The sequence below is a fragment of the Phyllopteryx taeniolatus genome, chromosome 10, assembly GCF_024500385.1.
Source record: "Phyllopteryx taeniolatus isolate TA_2022b chromosome 10, UOR_Ptae_1.2, whole genome shotgun sequence".
NCBI classification, from domain to species: Eukaryota; Metazoa; Chordata; class Actinopteri; order Syngnathiformes; family Syngnathidae; genus Phyllopteryx; species Phyllopteryx taeniolatus.
The window spans coordinates 24,853,325-24,874,402 of NC_084511.1; the positions used below are offsets into that span (position 1 = coordinate 24,853,325).

Here is a 21,078-nt window from a genome sequence, read left to right on the forward strand (position 1 = left end):
ACAAATAATCGCGGTCCGCCATTCCAGCCGGCTCCGTCCAAGGTTAACGCACTCCGTCCTCCCTGGTCGTTCGGGGTCCGAGCGTCCGACCGCAAGCGTCCGTCCAGAGACCACGGAGGCCTCGGGGGTCGCTCGGTTTTCGCAGTAGAGCGCTTTGCTTTTGGTTGCCAACCCTCAAGAAAAATAAACAAGAGTGGAAAACAAGGGCTAGTCAAACAGAAACAACTATGTGGTCATCCTCTCACTTTGCATTGAAAACAACAACGGAGGAAGAGAATATTTGCAGGGTGATTTTTGCTCTTTGACATCAGTCGTCATGAAAACGACTACAGGATGTAACATGAGAGAGTATACTTGAAAATTGATGAGTTACTTTGAAATCTAAATTCTATCCCCTAACTTTAGTTTAAAGCCCTAATTTGAGTTTGTAACATAACCCTGTTTTGGAACCTGAACCCTAGTTTGAAAGCTTAGTTTGAAACCCAAATTTTAAACTTTAACCCTAGTTTAAAACACAAATTTGAAACCCTGACCCTTATTTAAAACCTGAATTCGACAATTTGAATGCCGACATTTATGATGACAATGGATTCTTACAGCTTTGAATGTGAATCCGCTCCCTTTATGTGACTCTTTCAAAAAGGTGTGTCGGAAAAGTTCCAGGACTGGTGTCACAAAAATATACTGCAAATCCAAACTACAAGTTTTCCCTTTTGAAGTAATTCCCCTGGAGTCCAACGTACTTTCCCAGCCTTCTCTGTGCACCTTTATGCACTCCAGGAAGAATTCTCCCGGGATCCTCCGTAGCTCCATCCTCAACGGGTCCCCTAGATGACCTTCGTGAGCTTGGGAATGAGGAGGAAAACAAATAAGACTGAGTCAGGTTGGGTGAGTAGAGATGTTGCTCCAGAACGGCAATGTTCTGCTTGGCCAGGAACTGTCAGGTGCTCAGGCTGAAAAAAGAAAAACGCTGCAGGATCTGTTTGTAGACATGCTAGTTATTAACTGGCACACATTGAAGGAGAGAAAACTCTGAGTTTGGGTTTGAAACACATCTTTAGTGAGACCGGTCCTGGAACTTTTATGAAAGGCCTTTTATATCATTGATGGTGACACTTCAAACACTGAAGTTTTGTGTACTTTTAGCCACATTTTTCTGATTCACTCTGATTGATTTTGGGCTGTGAAAAAATAAATCGGCTCACTCGGCTAAGTAGACCACAGAAATTGGTCGACGCAAATATTACTGCCTCAAGGCAATAAAACATTTTAATAAAAGCATAGTTTCGCTGTCCGGAACTATTTGGCCACTGTCAATGTCTACCGCACGGACATTTGTTGCAGACGGACGCACTGTTCGACCATTGAAAAACCTTGCCAAAAACGACAAACGAGCGTCGGTAAGTGCTTTTTAAGACACTATTAGATGTGTAATATACATATAACATGATTTATGAGTGAGCTGAATGGTAGTTAGCGTTTAGTTTTACATAAAATGGTCATTGCTAGCGCGCTAATGCTAACCGGTTGACAAAAGCTGATTTTGTTGTCACAGATTCTGTAGCGTTTATACCACACTTAGTACCAACATATGCAGTTTAAGGATTGAACTGCAGCCCCCATAAATGAGAATAAAACGCATGTTAGGTGTAATAACAATAATAATAATACCCCCAAAATTTAATTTTTACTCCTGTACTCGACACAATATTCATAGGATAATCAATTTTGAAAAGATTTGATAGTGACAGCCCTACTTTATTGGTTTTGCTCTAGTATGGGAGTAATTCAAAATCTTATATCACGGCCATAATTCAGCTGTCAATATCTAATTATATGTGGATCAGTTAATGTGAAAACGCCCAAATGTTGACGTCAGTCTACACCCACTTTGTGGTGTTTAAATGAACTCTAATGAAATATGTCAGGTTTGCTATAACAAAATATTTCACACACTGAGTGTGTGTTGATTTTGTGTTGAAGTATGATGATGATCACTCAAGGGAAAGAGGGATTTCCTTTTCTTTTCACCCCGTTTTCAGCAGTAAGTCTTGCCAATGGACCAGCAGGTGGCAGTAGTGAACACTGAGCTCACTCAAACCCACAGTGGAGCTGGCTCCAGCTGCATGAAAAATGAGCTCCAACACTAATAAAGAGAGAAGGTAAAGCAATTAAAGTTTTTTGGGCTCCAGCCGTGTGAGAAAAAGTTTACCTGTCGGACCGCAACTTTTTCTGACGTGACTCACATCCTGGGGAAAGAAATGATGAGAGAGATGGTTAGTGTCTCTTTTTACATGTTTGGAATGGAAACAAGCAGAAAGATAAGGCGGGACGTCACCTACTGTCTGGCTTTCATCACGGGCCGAGATTCTGAGAGGGAGGGGGTCCGGTTTGAGCCCGAGTGGCCTTTTAAACAAGGCTGCGAAGCACTTAGGGTGGAATATGACATGTTGCACACTTTAAAGCGGTCGTAAATTCAGCCTGAGAAGATTACCTTGCCAAAGTTGGGGATAACATGCAGTTAAAGTTTTTTTTTCCGTTCTTCTTTTTTTCTTTTTCTTTCTCTCTTTTTTATTTATTTTTTTACATTTTAAAGGGGACGTTGTGGAAAATTAACTTTTGATTTGCTCATATGCAAATACCTGGGCCAAGGAAATCTTATGATCTGCCTATTTCTGAAAATGTGTATGTGAGTTAGTTGTTTTGAATTTTATAATTTACATAATCCCACCCCTTGGTTGAGTTTATTCGCCCATGACTTGTTTGTTAGGCTGGGGGAAGAGCCACAATTTCCAAGTGATATCCAGACTACAGTATTCCCTGCATAGTCACTATTCAGTTTTTCTTTTCTGCGAAACCTATTCCCAGCTATTCGCAAAAATAAATACATAAATAATAACAATTAAAAAAATCTCATATTCATGTTTTTGTGCGCGTTGTAGTGCCACAAGATGTTGCCAAAGTCCTGGTTGATAGGGAATTAAAATCGGTGCCAAGGAAGTATGTTGAAGTGATACATTTCGACTGTTCTAAGATCTTTCAGAGGAACCAAGTCTAGCCTGGGTCGGTAGCAAAGTTACAGAGCATCTTTACCGCATGTGTATGAGTTGGCTATGCTGAGTGGCTACTAATGTGCACTTACAGTGCACTGTTTCAAAACCAAATCTGTAAGTAATGTATTTTTAAGGCTGATTTACCCGCACCAAGTGTTAAAAGCAACAATACTGTATGTAGTTTTGCCTTAAAACAACAGCTTCAAAAGCACCTTGACATCTGCTTTTATGGATAAAAGAAACCCTCTGGACCAGCCTGGAAACTTCTTGTGTTGCCTTAGCACAAGCATCAATGCTCACACCACTGTTCAAATTTTTGTGCAATGCTTCAACACTTTTTTGTTGCCTGCTAACAGGATCAGAAGTTATAATAAAAGATGGGGAGGATCTAAGTCTGTACATGCGCACTTTGTGTGCAGTTTTTCTACATCAAAGCTGCAAGCCATTTATTTTCAACATTAGTCTTGTGAGGTGAGTTTGAAATGATTTTAAAGTGCTTTTGTGGTATATTTTTGCTTGTAACTATTAATATAGGGAATTTGAGAGGGGCATCAACTTAATAGAAACCCACGGTTTTGCTCGTTCTCTGCCCCTGAGTGGGTCCACGTGCCGTTACATAAAGATAATTTTACAACTCAGTCATGATTACGGTGTCAATAGTGAAGTAATTTACGGTCGCACGGCCGACGCAGACCCCGCTTTCTTGACTTTCGCCGCCGTTTGTCGAAGCGCTGGCTATATTTCAAGCCGCTGTTGACCTCTGAACCGCCAGGGCAGGTCAGCCCTGGATAGATCAAGCCGAGTATTTGCGGCGAGCACCACATGGGCCGCCAGAAGGAACCCACGATGGCCTCATCCATTAATCACGGCTTCGCCTTTGACAGAGGTGACCTCTCCTCTCCAGTTTAAAGTCGCTGATCACCATCCGAAGGCAAAAGTGCCAGACTGCCGACGCTGAACCGAGACCTTAAACATGTCGTGTTGTTTATCTTTAATAACGACCATAGTATATTTACATTACATGAACAAGGTCAGTCATTGACACTTTTTAAACAAATGCTGACAAAGCCTTAGAAAGCCTCAGACAGTTGGAAAACTTTCCTTTACATTTTTATTGGAAGTTTTCTTGTGGTGCCACTGCAAACATTAAAATGCCAAACCTCAAATAACATATTTACACTTCAATTCATGTTAAGTTTGCAGTTTGCTCAATACTATCAGAGTAATTAATTTAACAATATTTTCGACCTTTCTTTAATTTATAAATATAGAATATAAACACATTATTTAATGTATTTTTTCCATTTGTCTGTTTTTTAATAGATTTCAGAGGACAGTTGATCCTCGCATATTCGTCTTTCAGCCTTCACAAATTAACCTGTTCACAGATTTGTTTTTTGTGGAATCTATCCCCTATTTTTGGAGAAACTGCCACTTACTTTTTTTTTTTTTTTTTTTTTTTTAAACCTGATCCCGTGCTTATTCACGTTTCCCCCCAAAAGAACTTCACTGCAGTTATAATGAACATATAGACCAGGGGTGTCAAATATTTTTTTTTCACGGGCCACATCGTACTTATGGCTTCCCTCGGAGGGCCGCTACAACTGTGAACCCCTATAAATGAAAGATTACCTCCTATACTGTAATTACATACAGTATACACAACACATTGATGAATAGCGAGTTTAGAAATCAGAAGCCTATAAAAACTACTTTTCAACTACTACATTTCTTTTCAAAGGGGGATTGGTAACAAAAAAATGCTTGCAAATATCTCAATGGTATTACACCAGAACACAATAAGCAATTTTGATTTGCTTTCGCGGGCCACATAAAATGATGTGGCGGGCTAGATCTGGCCCCCGGGCCTCCAGTTTGACACCTGTGATATAGACAAAGAACCCTTCGCACACACCTTTGGGCAATTTAGAGTTTTCAATTAACCTACCATCCATGTTTTTGGGATGTGGGAGGAAACTGGAGTACCCGGAGAAAACCCACGCAGGCAAGGGGGTGAGAAGATTTGAACCCAGATCCTCAGTACTGTGAGGCAGATGTGCTAAGCACTTATCCATCGTGCCGCCTGTGTTTTCTTTTATTTAGATTTAATTTTTATAGATGTAATCTCTATAGTATCTTGTTTTACTAAAAATCTATCCCATCCATCCATCCATCCATCCATTCATTCATTCATTCATTCATTCATTCATTCATTCATTCATTCATCCATCCATTTTCTGAGCCACTTCTCCTCAATAGGGTCGCGGGCGTGCTGGAGCCTATCCCAGCTGTCATCGGGCAGGAGGCGGGGTACACCCTGAACTGGTTGCCAGCCAATTACAGGGCACATAGAAACAAACAACCATTCGCACTCACAGTCATGCCTACGGGCAATTTAGAGTCTCCAATTAATGCATGTTTTGGGGATGTGGGAGGAAACCGGAGTGCCCGGAGAAAACCCACGCAGGCACGGGAAGAACATGCAAACTCCACACAGGCGGGGCCGGGGATTGAACCCGGGTCCTAAGAACTGTGAGGCTGACGCTCTAACCAGTCGCCCACCGTGCCGCCAAAAATCTATCCCAATCCCCATTATTAATGCTGTACAATTCCCATGTAAATATTGAAATTTCATGTTTTATATTTTTGTTTAAATTTTTGTGTGTATCCAATTATCAAAATTAGAATCATACTCACCAGAACGCATCAAGTATTCAGTTGTTCTTCATATACTGTAATTTCTTGTGTATAATGCGCATTTCACCCACCCAAAAATTGCCGAAAGTCAATAGGGGGTATTATACATAGTTATAGGGAAAAATTGACCAAAAATGTCACATTTTATGCTGCCATCTAGAGTTTATGAAAAAGCTGTACACTTTCATTCCAATGTCACCGCCACCTAGAGGTTATGAGAAAAGTGTATACTTTCATTCTAATATGCCGCCACCTAGAGGTAATGAAAAAGGTGTAGCCTACACTTTTATTCCAATATGACAGGGGTACTACGTATGACTGCATATACTGTATGTACAGTTGTGCTCGTAAGGTTACATACCTTGGCAGAATTTGTGAAATATATATACATTTTAAAAAATATGACTGAACAACAACCATCATTCATTTCTTTATGGTTATGTTTTGTTTAATGATAATGCTTTTCTGAAATGCTTGACAGTTTAATTTGAATCCCATTAAAAAAAAAAAAAAAAAAGTAAATGTGTTTCGCCTAGCCCTTCATGTTTTCTTTAAAGAATTGTAACCATCTTACAAATTCTGCCTGGGTAATCAAACATATGAGCTGTGTGTTTTCTCATGTACTAAATAAAAGTAAAGCTGTGAATTTCAAAATAAGAGCAAGTAAATAAAAAAAGCATTACATGTTCAAATAAAGTGCTTAACTTCAGAATAATTCTTTAAAAAAATACTTCATGTTTTGGTCATATGAGTAGAAGCAAAATCAGGGATTGTAAAAATGCATTATACATAGGTAGAAGGGTTTTCCAGAATTTTGAGGTCAACTTTGGTGGTGCGCATTATACACGTGTGCGCATTATAGACGAGAAATTATGGTAAGTGTTTATTTTTTCCCCATTTGTAAAAATCAATAAATGAATCAATTTTCAATTGCTTCAAATAAAAAAGTATGTTTAAAATCGAAAGATGTACTTACTAATTTCCGAATAGCAACGTTTACCATTCAGTTCTTTTTCATATTAAGTCACATGCCATGAATTCTTTAGAAAATATTCACTATTTTATTCATTCATTCAATCATTTAACAATTTGACAAAAGGTCCCTTGTCAACTGATACCCTGACTCAAAGCAGGTCAGTATTTACAGTTGCATTGTGTTTTTCACGTTGGATGTCCGTGCACAACTTTTAAATTAAATACAATGACAGAACTTTTCCAATGTCAAATCAACGATCTAACTGTGCACCTTGTGGTAGCTAATGATCCTTGATCATGTTTGGCACAACTAAAAATATATACCTTTTAAGTGGATGGAAACCACTACACTATTAGTGACTAAATGTAGCAGCACTACATCCTAATGCTAAAATTCACAAGTTGTCCAGTGAGATTTGTTGTTGGTTGTCCGTGCTTTTCTACTTGCCTTTACAGTGCTATACTTTTTAAGACAGCTCTTGTATCGTATTTCCGTCAATTGCACATTTATAGCTAAACTTGTGAGTGATTAATAGATTATAAAGACGCCCTGACTCATCCTGTGATCAGTGAATCCACTGAGCACACTCCTGAGGTATGTCCGTGTGATACGGGGTCAGGCTCTTAAAAGTTTACGAGTGTCCAGTATGAGGTATCCTACGGAGTCAGTAAATGTCTTTGCAAATTAACTGTTTTATCCATCTCTTCCCAGTGATGAGTCATGGTAGCACACTCCAACGCTAACTGGGCTAACGGCAAACATGACTGATTTGAACCATGTGGACTTTCATGCGAGCTTGAGCTGAAATTACTCAGTGTCGCGTTTATCACAAGCATTATTGCCTCTGCCAAACCTGAAAGTGAAATGGTGCAGTGAAATCTTAAGCCTTTCAGAAATTCTGGAGTGAAATGTGCTGCCCAGTGTCAGAAAGGATGTCAGTTATAGTCTGGGGATGTTTTGCTACTTACAGCACAGGGTTTCTTGAATCTGTGCACATCAAGATCTCAAGACTATCAAGGCATTCTGCAGCGAAATGGGCTGCCCAGTGGCCGAAAGATTGTTGTCTGTTTTGTTCTGGGGCTGCTTTTCCACATCTGCTACAGGGTGTCTTGAATCTGTGCCGGTTACAATGAAATCTCAAGATGATCAAAGCATTCCGCAGCAAAATGTGCTGTCCAGTGTCCGAAAGATTCTTGTCCGTTATGTTCTTATGGGCTGCTTTGCGGCATCCGTCACAGGGTGTCTGGAATTTGTGCAGGTTATAATTAAATCTTAAAAATTGGTTTCGGTCGCAGGTCATGGGTCTTCCCACAGGATAAAGAACCTAAATACAAAATGGACAGTATTGTTGGTAACATTTTATTAAAGAGAAAAAAAAATCTATGAAATAACTCGAAACTGAAAAAAAGTCATCAATAAAAAATTACTGAAAACTAACTAATGAAAAAATGTGGGTTTATTTTTGTGGTCTGTTACTTTCCCGGAGAACAAATTCTTAGACAGGGTCCAAGGTTGGAAAATGAACCAAAAAAAAAAAGGTAGTTGAGACTAAAATTCACCCCAACAACCCACTGATTCTATCAAAATGACAGGTGAACAAAAGAAGTGGTTCATTTCTTTAAAAAAAAATCAAAAAATAAACTAAGTATAAAAGGGGTGAGACAAAACAGTGGAAGCTCAAAGTTAGGTGAAACCAAGTCAAACTCTAAAACACACAAATTCACATGGCTAATTGATCTGGTTGACTCCCTGAAGACTTACAACCAACTGAGGAGAAGGAAACCCAAAGCCCTTTATCTGATTGTCAGATGAGGAAGATGAACGCAGGCGCACTCATATCTCCTGATTAGGTGTGTGACGCAAGCTTGGGCTTTTACAGTTCTTCAAGACCATAACAGGTCCTACAGAATTAGTAAAAAAAAAAGAACTCTTTAACCTGGCCTGGACAAAAATGATGGTAACCCTTAACTGAATATTGCGTTGCACTAACAGTTTGATGAGGTATTTTGGATGAACGTTTCCTTTTCCAGACTGCATATTTGAGGTCCTTCCACAGATGTTCTTGCGCTTCAGAATAGTCTGACGTTTTCTTTTTAGCCATTCTTTGGTGTTGTAAATTTGTGTAATTCGGGACTTTATTCTGTTGGATTACCTGAGATGAAGCTTTCTCCAGAATGTCTGTGTTTGTCTTGAGATTTCATTGTAACCTGACAGATGTGGCAAAGCAACCCAGGACAAAACCAATTTGTTGTGTGTTTTTGACATACTTAGCAAATAAAGATCCATCCATCCATCCATCCATCCGTTTTCTGAGCCGCTTATCCTCACAAGGGTCGCAGGAGTGCTGGAGCCTATCCCAGCTATCATCGGGCAGGAGACGGGGTACATTCTGAACTGGTTTCCAGCCAATCGACGGGCAGCAAACAAAGATGATTCTGATTCTAATAATTTGAGATTTTACATCTGGTTTTGAGGAAGTTTATCTTCAAGAAAGAAATCCCATAATTCGATAGATGTAGGTAGTATAAATACACTAGCTTTAAGACATCAGTGGAGGTTTTAAGGCTAGCTGTTTACTTGCTTTAAGAAATCTTGCCAAGTCAAATTTTCCTTTTCTATTGGCAGATAATTTTGCTTAAATTAAGGAATATACTCCTCATGTCATTCATTACTTTTTGTCTCATTTTTTAAAGCCCATCTTTTGCAGTGTAGAGGTCAAATTTCTTGTATTGCATTTCATTAGATCGCACAGGTGTACAGTACCTAATGAAGCGTCTTTTGAGTCTATGTTACATTATATACAGCTGGCAGTAGGTGAGTGGACAGGTGGAATCGAGAGAAAAAAGGACAATGAAGAACTAAAGCCTATTAAAAGGCACGCGACTTAATGAAACAAACAGGTGTATTCCCCTCGCTCCACTTTAAAGTGCTGCCAAAATGTTACAAAGTCGATTACGTGAGAGCCGACAGAAACAAGAGGGGCAGACATTTTGTTTCCCCAGATGCAGAGGAGAATAAACACATCCTCATGTTGTGAGCAAAGAATGTTTATGCCCTCACCTGCTGCCAGCTGCTTCTGCTGCCAGCGTGAGCGCGGGCCAAGCTTGTAACCGGATGAAAGTGTTTTTGGAAAGTCCTTGTTGTGGACACATCTGATTCTCAATGATAAAAGGGACTTTTATCCAAGTCATTGCCATAATAATTCATTAATTGGAGTTCAATCGGGTGGAGTTGACTGTTGATTCATCGTGTCTTGCAGCAATTGAGGCAGAATGGAGCGCAAGTACTGTTGAATGAACGAGCGTCAGATACCCAATTAAGTCGATACACTTTCAACCATTTAATGAAAGGGGCAAACAGTCAAATACACAAAAATTATGGACTGCTGCAGGCCACAACTCAGGCCCAGACTGTCAAACCCGCTGAGTATATACTTAGTGAATAGTACGTATATACTAAGTATCTGCACGATCAACATTGTCCCAGATTATCGCACTACTCGTCACTTTAAACTGCACACACTCCCTGAAGTCTCGGCGCCCTTTGCACAATGGTCATTGCACCGGACTATTGCGATATTAGTCATTTGAACTGCTCTAAGTGCTAGAGGACTCTGCATCTTTTGCACACTTGTCAAAAAAAAAAAAAGTACCGGCATTACCAGACAACTAGCAACCCATTATTGCACAGTGACTGTTTTTTTTTTTTGTCAATGTCTTTACGTCTCCAAAGTGTTCTCTGTCAATTGACTGTCTGTTGTCATACTAGAGCGGCTCCAAGTACCGGAGACAAATCCCTTGTGTGTGTTTTTTGGACATACATGGCAAATAAAGATGATTCTGATTCTGATTCTGATGTCATTGACTTGGCCACACTCCTTAAAGGCACGTCTGACACATGAGTACTACAGGAATTCAACTTTATAAAGCCAGTTTATTTCTTTACATGCTCTTATTATGATATAATACAATAAAGTTCTCTTTTTCTTAATTACATTGAAATTCAGTGGGGAAAATTTATTTAACATACTCGTAAAAATGTACAAGTATATAAAATCAGTGTTTTACAAGCTTGGTCAGAGAATGAATTAAACTTGTAAGTGAAGGTACCACTATTTTACTGTCTAGAAAAATACAACATGATGCCAATTACGGAAAGTTACGCTACACACGAGCTATGGCACAAATACATTAAATACCCATTGAAAGTACTACTCAAAAATACATATGATGTCATGGCATTTAATTGCAACTTTTTTTCTTAATACTCCTTTTGGACTCTGCATCTTTTTGCACAATTGTCAAAAAAAATAAAAATAAAAAATTGTACCGGCATTACCAGATTACGAGGAACCTTTTATTGCTCAGCGACTGTTTTTCTCAATGTCTTTATGTCTCAAAAGTGTTCTCTGTCAATTGACAAATTCCTTTTTTGGACATACTTGGCAAAATAATGACGATTCTGTTTCTGATATATATATATATATATATATATATATATATTTGAATTGTTATTGTATTTTTATGTTTGCTCTGCTGATTATATATTATAGTCTTTGAAACAAGGGTCTAAAAATGGCGGGTGTGTCTAATTTATTTACTCAAATAATACTCTACACTTGTTTCCATTTAGTCTGTCACACACACCTTTCAATTTAAGACACCAACATCAAGCGGGTCACCTTGAACAATGAACATTTTGGGTGTACGAAATAAAGTTTTAGGTTTCTGAGAAAGTTTCTAATCAGCCTTCCTTGTTGGAAGGAGAGAAGAAAGTGCCGTTTTTGAATCAAAAGACTTACACAGGCTCATCAGCTTCTTTTGATGATGCAGTAAACATATAAGAGTAACACGTTATATAAAATGAGTCCAGATAACCCGGGGGGGGTGGGGGGGGGGGGGTTGGTAATTGGCTTATTTTTCCAACCGCAGTAATCTTCAGTAAGACATCTGCTTCATTAGTCATGTGCTGAAACTTTGAAAAGGTTTGTATAAAAGCCTTTTTGGAATTGTTGATTATTCGTCTTCTGACAAATGAATCGCCTTTTGGGGGCCCTCAACGAGCATGTATCTTGGTGAGAATGTATGTATGATATGTGCTGAACATGACCCACCCCCAAAACTCACGCAGTAGCACTCCATGGAAAGTTGGGAAACATTAGCTCCCCACACTAGTTTGTTAGATGGTCATGAAATTAGGTGGACATGTCTATTATAAGTTACGACAGAACGCACAAAAAAAGTCTCGAGAACCCATGAAACAAATTGAACAGGAAGTCAGCCATTTTGGTTTGAAGCAGCCATTTTCCTACTAGGGAATTTGCGCCAATCGGAAGCAGGTATCCTCACAGATGGGGGATGCTAAATTTCTTCTTCTTCTTCTACTTCTTCTTCTTCTGTCTGGGATCTCCCTTACATACAGTATAAACTTTACAATCATCCCTTTTTGCCTTAGTAAGTGTGACAAGTGTTGGGGTGTAAGCTATTGTTTTTCAAGGGTAATGTTGGAAGTTTGAAATGATAATGAAGTGTTTTAGGATCACAGTTGGGTTATATTTAGTGTTTGAACTATTACTGTAGGCAATTATTTTTAAAAAATGGGGTGGGGGGGGGGCATAAACGAATCGTGGTGGGTCTTGTCTTGGTTCCTAACCCCCTCAAAAAATGAGGGTTGACTCTATTTCTATGAATATTACTACCTTTTGGAAATAATATCAAACAATGTTGCTGGGAGAATTGCAACAATATGGCAAGGACCGAGGCAGACTGGGCAGAACAAATAAGAAACATGGTCGCACATAACACTGTAGCGAGCATGTCAGTCTACTCTACTGTAAACACTAATCACTGTCATATAAAGTAAGAACATCTTCGGTGGGTGCTGCTGCTTTTGGTTAGCAATAGAGTTCAAATATGCTCAACAGTTAGCTTGTTAATGTAGCGTTTTTGGCTGCTCCTTGTTACTTAGCAGGATTAAGCAAAAACGAAGCGATTGGCATAATGACGTGCACATAAGCCAACATTGGAGCCAAGTTTCAGCTGTTATTGCCTGCCGGAGTTAATGAGGCAATGCTTCAAGAGTAATGTCGTTGAATTACTGCAAGAGCACGGAATCCCACGTTTTCCACTTATACAGGTACATATGCGTTCATGCAAGGGTTTGGGGCCGACAAAAGTGAGGCTTTTGTGCCAAACTGTGAACAGATGTGCTTTGACTGAATGTTTATTGTGTCGTACGTAGTGCACTAACGTAAATAATTCATGTACATTTTGCCCTTTTTCAGCGGTTTCAACTTTTAACCCCTCTGGTGTGTCCAATAATTAAGACGGTTGCTATTCAATTATGGTAAGTGCAGTGACAGTTGTTAATTACATGCTTATCTGTGTTTTTTTTTTTTTTTGCTGAATGTGAAATGAAAAGGTGCAGTGTGTGCTTTCTGGAAACTCACCCACATTTATTTATTGTTATTATTATTTTTAAATTATGTAGTGTATATTTGGACCAGAATAACAATGGAATATTTCATGAACAAATGGGACAAACATTTCCGATATACCTGGAATTTGCTCGTCTGGCATACAAAAACTGAATGACCTGAAGCTCACGGTCTTCACAGACCTCTGCTATTGATCTTGTTTGTTTGGCTTGAACCCAGCATCATACCACATTCAGAAGACTGGTCTGCTTTCCAGACTTCTCAAGACGTCATGCGCTAAACCAACATGCGGAATGACGTGCCCCTTTGCGAAAAACCAGCTTGGCCTCAAACGTCGGCCCGCAGATACGACCGCGTGATGGAGTGTCTCCGGGCTGCTTTGTAAACAGAAATAAATTCTGCGCTACATGGGCCTGTGTTGTGGAAGCGGCCACAACTCTTGGCACGCACGCTGATAAAAGGAATATGTTTATACTGTCAGGCGGCCAGCAAATCAAACAGTTTTCATTGAGAGAGCCAATAGTCCCTGATGATGCATTCATTATCAATCAAACACCATCTGCTCTATCAATTACTGGCAGGCACATTTTGTCATCTACTCAATCATGATTGGGCAAAATTGAGGTACAAACTAATGCAGGATCATGCAATGACTAACTTAGTGTTTTCCTTTTGTGTATCATACGAGTTTTAAATTTGGTAGCAATTGAACAAAATCTCTGGGATGAGAGAGGATCCTGGAAATGGCCAAAATGACCCGAAAATGATTGCTTCAAACCAAAAAGGCAGACTTCCTGTGTCTTTTCAGGCATGGATTCTTGAGACTTTTTTTTTTTAGGTCTATTCATCATAAACATGCCTACAAAATGTTTTGTTGTTAGGTAAAACTGGCTTCTGGGTCTGAATTTTCTTTGAAAGTGCCCTGGAAATAGCCAAAATGACACTCGGATGGCTGCTTCTAACCAAAATGGCTGACTTACTGTGTCTTTTCTGGCAGGGCTTCTTGAGACTTTTTTGTGGGTCTATTCATGATAGACATGCCAACAAAATTTCACGTTGCTAAGTAAAACTGGCGTCGGGGGTGACATTTCTAAACTCTAGCTTATGGCGTTATTACGAAAATGTTCACCAGGATCGCACAAGTTTAGGGCGGGATTCAACCCCTGCTGTTGTACGTCTTTCCGAGCTTTTGACTTATACGAAAAGAGCAGGGAGACGGACTGCATAGGGATTAAATTTTGGCTTAAGCAGGTGTCAAATGCACATGGCGTGGCGTTAAAACTTGTCAAGTGACGGCTTTGTAAAAACAATCACCTCTCGTCTTGATCTTCACCACATCATTCAAAAGATGCTTCCTCAAAGAACAAGACCAAAATGTGCTACAGTATGTGTGCAGTGAGTGTGTCGCACGTGTTTCAGCAACACCTGAAGTCAAACTTTCATGTCAAATGTGAAATATGTGCAACAGTTGACAGAAGGCAACGCTGCAAGGATCAGCAGCAAAATAGCAACGTGGAAGTTCACGCTTGCTTATTTGAATGATACATTGAAGCATATACTGTTTGTTTACCTTTCGGTTGCCGGTCACATATGCTGGACACATCAGGTACGCACAAAGGGTTTGAACAGAACAGAAATAATAATAATAATAGTAAACCGTGGTAATAGTAAACCGTGGTCTAATGTCACAGTAAACCATAAAAGTGCAAAGTCAGGTGAAAAGAAAAAAATTGCGACAAATAATGAAAAATAGGGGGGGTGGGGGGGGGGGGGGGGGGGGGGGTGGTGGTATGTGACAAAAAAAGGAAAGAAATGCAGCCAAAAAATGCAACATAGAAATAAATCTACAAAAAGAATAAGAAAATACAACAAAATGAAAAAGTAATGCTACAAAAAGAAGAAAATGCAGCAAAAAAGCAACATAAAGACAAAAAATGCAACAAAAAAAACAGCAGCAAAAAAAGCAACAAAGACAAAAAATACAAAATGCAAAACAAAAATGCGCCATTAAAAGAAAAATGCAAAAAAAGAAAAAAAATGGACCAAAAAAATATAATGTAGCCCAAAAATGTAACATAAAGAAACTATTAAAAAAAAAGAAAATCCAACAAAAAATAATTGAATGCAAAAAAAATTACCATGAAAAAATTACCACCAAAAAAAGAAAAAAATGTGATTAAAAAAGCATTCAAAATACAACAAAAAGGATAAAGGTAAAAAAATAAATGCAACAAAAAGGAGGTAATGCAACAAAAAGGAAAAAAATGCAACAGAATGAAAACAATTCAACATAAAAAATGCAATAAAACAAAAATAGAAGTACAATGAAAAAGAAAATGTTGCTTAAAGAAAAAAAATGCAGCCAAAAGTACACCATAAAGAAGAAAATGTCAACAAAAAAAGAAATCATCAAAAAATATGCCAAAAAAATGTAACTTAAAGAAAAAAATTCAACAGATAGTAAAATGCAACTTAGTACAAAGAGTTTCAAATCTAATTATGTATACAGTAAAATATATATTTTTAAATATATCATATTACGAAGTGAAAGATTCAGACAATAGACACAATAACAATTTACCTTTACCTAATATTTTCATATAGGAACTCGGTATGCCTCTGTACCCTATCGGAAAACATCTCTGAGATGTTCTGTATGGTGAACTAAAATTTCTTAGCACAATGTTGTTTACAGTCTTTTGACACTTTCTTGTGTCATTTCCCGGTAAAAAAAATTCATTGAACAAATTTAAATTCCCTTCTGTTTTTCAACTCAAACATCACAACAACTGGCATCAAGTCTTGACACATCACATCCCTCCACCCATTCAAAATTCTTTTTCAAAGTGTTTTTTTTCTCTCTCTCTCTCTCTCTCTCTCTCTCAATTGATAGCAGCTGCGGGGCAATTTGTACCACATGCGAGGGCTTTTATGTAAATATTCAACTGTTTTACATTTCAATTGCCAACGCAGGAAAGATGGCAAGCAGTGAGCTCATTGAATCTATCAGGAATACTTCATCCCTTGTTACATGTCGCTTGGCACGCCGCTTCTTGATTTTTCTTTTGCAGCCGTGAGGAATCATATTGTGCTTTGCAGACAAATGCGGTGTGAAATTAAAAACGTGGCACCAAACAGACATCAAAAGCCTTTTTGTCACCTTTCATCGGATAAATGGGGTGCTTGCTTGAATAAAAAAACTCAAGTTTGCACATAAATGAAATGGAATTGACGCCTAACGGAGCACTAGCTTCCATAGTAAGATTATCGAGCTTTGGTTTTGGCTTTTTATCTCGACTAAAAAGACAAAATGTGACAAATAAGAGAAGAAAAATAAAAGAAGACAACCCAAAAGTAAAACATTTGACCAAAAATGCAACAAAAATAAAGAAAAATAAGTAATGTAACACAAATAAATAATGCAACAAAAAGAAAACAATGACAAAAAAGTGCACCCAAATGAAAAGAAAATCGATTAAAAAAAGAAAAAAATGCAACAAAAATGAAAAAATTCAACACCAAAATGTGCCAAAAATAAAAAAACTCCAGCAAAAAAGAAAACAAATCCATCCATTTCCCGCACCGCTTATCCTCCTGACGGTCAGAAACTATTCAAAAAATAAAAACAAAAATTACAAGAAAGTGAAGAGCCGAAAACAAACAAAAAAATACCAAAAATGAAAAAATATCTACAACAAAATATTTGAAAAATACATCCCAAAAATGAAAACTATCACTTTAAATAATAACATTCAACCAATAAAGAAAAACAATGTCACAAAAAGAAAAAAGTAACAAAAACGAATTTGACAAAGAAGAAACAATTCAACAACAAAAAATGACAAAAATGCAAAAAATGAAGAAACAATTAACGAAAAACAATTGAACAAAGAAAAAATGCAAAAAAAAGGAAAAGGTGATTGAAAGAAAAAAATGACAGTTATCCAACAAAAAGAAAGTCATTGTTGATCTCAGTGGATTTTGGTCTTTCATTTCCAAGATTCCCACCTGACAGACAGCCTTTTGTGTCCCTGACATTACAGTATATCCACGATGCGCTGTGAGAAGCAGACATGCAGCATGTTAGTTCCATCACAACATTTTATCGTCAGATGCCAGAAACCTAATCCAAATTGAAAGCAACGCCAGTGGATTTGGATCCATGCGGCGCTCGGCGAGGATCGCTTTCCATGGCGTTGATGACAACCTGTTTACAGGCTGAGCACATGTTCAATCATTTGATGATGATGATGTTGCTTTCCTTTTTCACGCTAGGCAGTGTATAGTCTGAATGGGGACATTATTCACAGATCACGGTACTACGACTCAACACATATAACTCAAGTTAGAGTTACAGTAAGTTGCCAATTTGAGGACTTTTTTTTGGCAACTTATGCCGACTTGGTATTCATGAGACTTGACTTAAAACTTGAAGTACGTTAACTTCACTGTTTAGCTCACCGATAGTTGGTCAAACGTGAACTAAGCTTTATGTCGCTTGTGCGTTTAATTGAGAGAACAATAAAATAACAGACAATGCGGTGACTGAAAGTGAAAGCAGATGTCTGCTAATGTCTTATTTTGATGCAAGACAATCAGTGTGCTATCATGGGGGATGATAGAAATCAGAGTTTTACTGTTGAGAGGCTGAAATTCCAAGGATTTGGACAATTTAAAGTGAAACAAGTCTCTAAATGATTAATCGATTGTCAAAATAGTCATTGATTAATTTGATAATCGTTTAGTTATCGATTAATTGTTGCACCGCTAGCTATTTAAACACAAACGGTGGAGCAACACATAGAAGGTAAATATAACACTGAAAGGAATATTTTCTTTTCCCCCTATGAAAAATGACTATTACTGCAGCTTACTGAGCTTACTTGTGACCGTCTTAATGTGTATCTGTATGTTATACCGCCTCCAGGTGGCCAAGGCGTGCACGCCAGAAGGAGCTGCATTATGATGCATAAACTGTGTAATTCTTCACATTCCGTATAATTATGTCATTACTACAATTTTATAGCGTGCTATTTTCCTTACCAAAAAACACATTACACAATTTTGTGGACTTAATGGCATTTCCATTCATTTTAATAGAGACAGATGATTTCAGATACGAGCTGCTACCTGTTAGCTTCCACAACTGTTAACTTCCACAACTGCCAATAGCGATAAGGACCTTTCTCTGTGTCATCTTGAGATATTTACTACCCTGTCAGACATGTACTGGAATCCTCCATCACTCTGCTTTTTCAGTGAACAGTGTTAATTATGTTCTACACAAACATTAGCGAATGGCAAGTTGCGAATCGGTCAAAGTATCATGGGTCGTCTCTTGGCCTCCATGCAATCGAATGCAATCTGCACGCACCGTCATGAAACGGAATAAATGGCAGCAGTAAAAAGGAAGGCAGAAATTGCATTATTAATACGCCCATATGTCTGCTGGTAAATGATGTGTCGTAATGGGATAAACATAAGCTGTTTTTACACGCACACTCACACATCCTGATTCAGAAACAAGCTGTTGCTCTCGACCTTCCCTTTAAGGTCAGTCTGTCTGGATTGAACCATTTTGCTTTTTGCACCTGCAGTTTATTTAATTTACCTTTTTTTATATATAGTTTTGAGAAATCTCTCCGTTTTATTTTTTACTTCCTCAGAGGCAAAGCAGTGGCGGGATTTAGCCAGCAAAGCTAAGGGGGCGTTATGTATGACCAGATCCAAAATAAAAACACCTGTAGAGCAGCATCATTTTTTTTTCTGTCATTGATCACGATAAACGAACACGTCTTTTCCGCCTGGGACATCCTTGGCTGATTACGCGTCGGATGCGTGTCACGACGCCAAGGCCGCACGGCACCTCTTTGGCCGTGAATGTGAGGATCCTGTTCTACGTGTCTCCTGCTATGAGGAGCGGTGTAATGTAGCAATATGTTTAGCATTGGGATTATAATTGCATGAAACGACACTGCGTCATACTGAGAGCTGTTTCTAATAAAGTGGACCCTCTCAAATTAAATATGAAGGAGTAGCCTCAACAGGGGCTATTATATATTTTCAACTATTTTTGCAAAATGAAAAAAAAAAACAATAAATAAATAGTAAACCCACTCTGCGCTTTGGTTTCGCTACGGGTATATATATATATAAATGAGTAACAAATGCGGAAACGGGTGCCTCTCATTTGCACACCCGAACACGGAGCCTATACTTCTGTGTGTGCATGCTCATGTATAGTTTTGATTCGCTGTTGAAAGCCAGGCGACGACCCGATGGGATATATTCCACGCTTAAAGCGGTTATATTTCCACGGCTGAAACATACAGGGAGGTGTAAACATATGCTCGATGTATGAATGCGTTTGATTGACAGGTGAAAGCCAAGCTGGGCGTATTTTCAGCCATTCAAGCAGACACACCGACAGCGTTCGAGAGCGGAGAGAAGGGCTGAATTTTATATACATGGTGATTTCTCTTTTTTTTTTTTTTTTTTTAAAGTCATTTGAATTTGGCAGTGCTGTTAACAACACTCTTCTCTGTGGTGTGTCAGATTTGCAAGGTATATTTTCTTTCACCTTACAGGGCCTTTAAAAGAGTCTTAAAATTAAATAATTTTAATAATACAGTACAATACAATTTCTTACTGTTCATTATGTTTTTTGCACACGAAAATCAAACATTCAATTCAAGTTAACATTTTTTCAAAAGGCAAATAACGGTACAATTCTCCCACTTGTGGCAAAAAAAAAAGATCAAATAGGAAAAAAATGCAACAAAAAGAAGATACTGCAACAAAAAAAAAACGATGAATGCCAAAACATGGCAAAAAAGACAAAAAATGCAACAAAAAATACATTTGAACTCAAAACTGACTGAAAAAGTCCCATTAAAAAAAGAACAAAAAAGAAAAAGGTAGCAACCGTGCAGCAAAAAAACAACGCCAAAAGATGACAACTGCAACAGAACAAAAAAAAAACAATAAAGGGAAAAGTGACCCAAAAAATGCAACAATGACAAAAGTAACCAAAAATGCAACAAAAATCCAACAAAAAAGAATTAATTGTGACAAAAAAAAAAAACAAAAAATACAGAGAAAATGTGACCAAAAAAGAAAAAAAATGCAACGAAAAAGTAAAAACGCTAAAAGGAAAAAAATGACAATAAAAAAGCAACACAAAAATGCCAAAGAAAGTGTTAAATTGCAACAAAACAATTACAGTTGAGAAATTATATTCCTCCAAAAGTGCAACAAAAGAAAAAAGTCAATTTAAAAATATAACAAATTAATATGTGGGAAAAAAGAAGAAAAAACACAATAAAAATAGAAAATAACCCCCCCAAAGAACAAACTATGACAACAAAAAAGAAAACAACCTAACAAAAAAAGATGTTTTCAAACTTAAAATTCCGGTTCCAACGTTTGTGGAAAATGAAGTGGCCAATTTGTTGTGTCCAAAGTTTGTCATGGATACGAGCACCGCTTCTCAGTAGCCATCAGCTTCCCGGAGGAGCTCAGTCAGCATTTCGAGACCAAAATCCCAGCACAGCGCTCCACCTCGTCGTAACCCAATCATCCCCCTCGAGGAAATCTGCTCGCGGCCCCGCCGTCGTACTCGACGTGGGCTCCGTTTAAAACGAGTCGTGCCGTGTTTGCTGAAGAGGAAGTGCGTCTCTAAAGCCGAGCTTGAAGTCAAAAAACAGCCGCGCTGATCCCAGCCGTGAGTGGGTTTGTGTTGCCGGATCTTTTCATTGCACTCTCGTCAAGCAGCTCATGTCGGGATGTGCATTGATTTCGCACGTGTGGCTGCAGCGACTCCCTTTTGGCTCAATTATTGTAATGTGGTTTTAGCAAGGAAGTTAGCACTCTATAATATTGTACTGTACTTACATACAATAAAAAAAAACATACAA

General features: G+C 38.3%; 1 long non-coding RNA gene across 2 annotated transcripts in view; it reads left to right on the forward strand.

Annotated features, from left to right (window-relative positions):
• The first annotated feature begins 1,308 nt into the window (after positions 1 to 1,308).
• LOC133484493 (uncharacterized) overlaps positions 1,309 to 21,078 on the forward strand; it is a 29,008-nt gene continuing 9,238 nt past the window's right edge. The window contains exons 1-3 of one of the 2 annotated variants that reach the window (XR_009790422.1): positions 1,309 to 1,400; positions 2,043 to 2,162; positions 13,010 to 13,071. This is a non-coding gene — a long non-coding RNA (uncharacterized LOC133484493). The remainder of the gene's footprint in view (positions 1,401 to 2,042; positions 2,163 to 13,009; positions 13,072 to 21,078) is intronic. The other variant, XR_009790421.1, reaches the window with a different exon arrangement.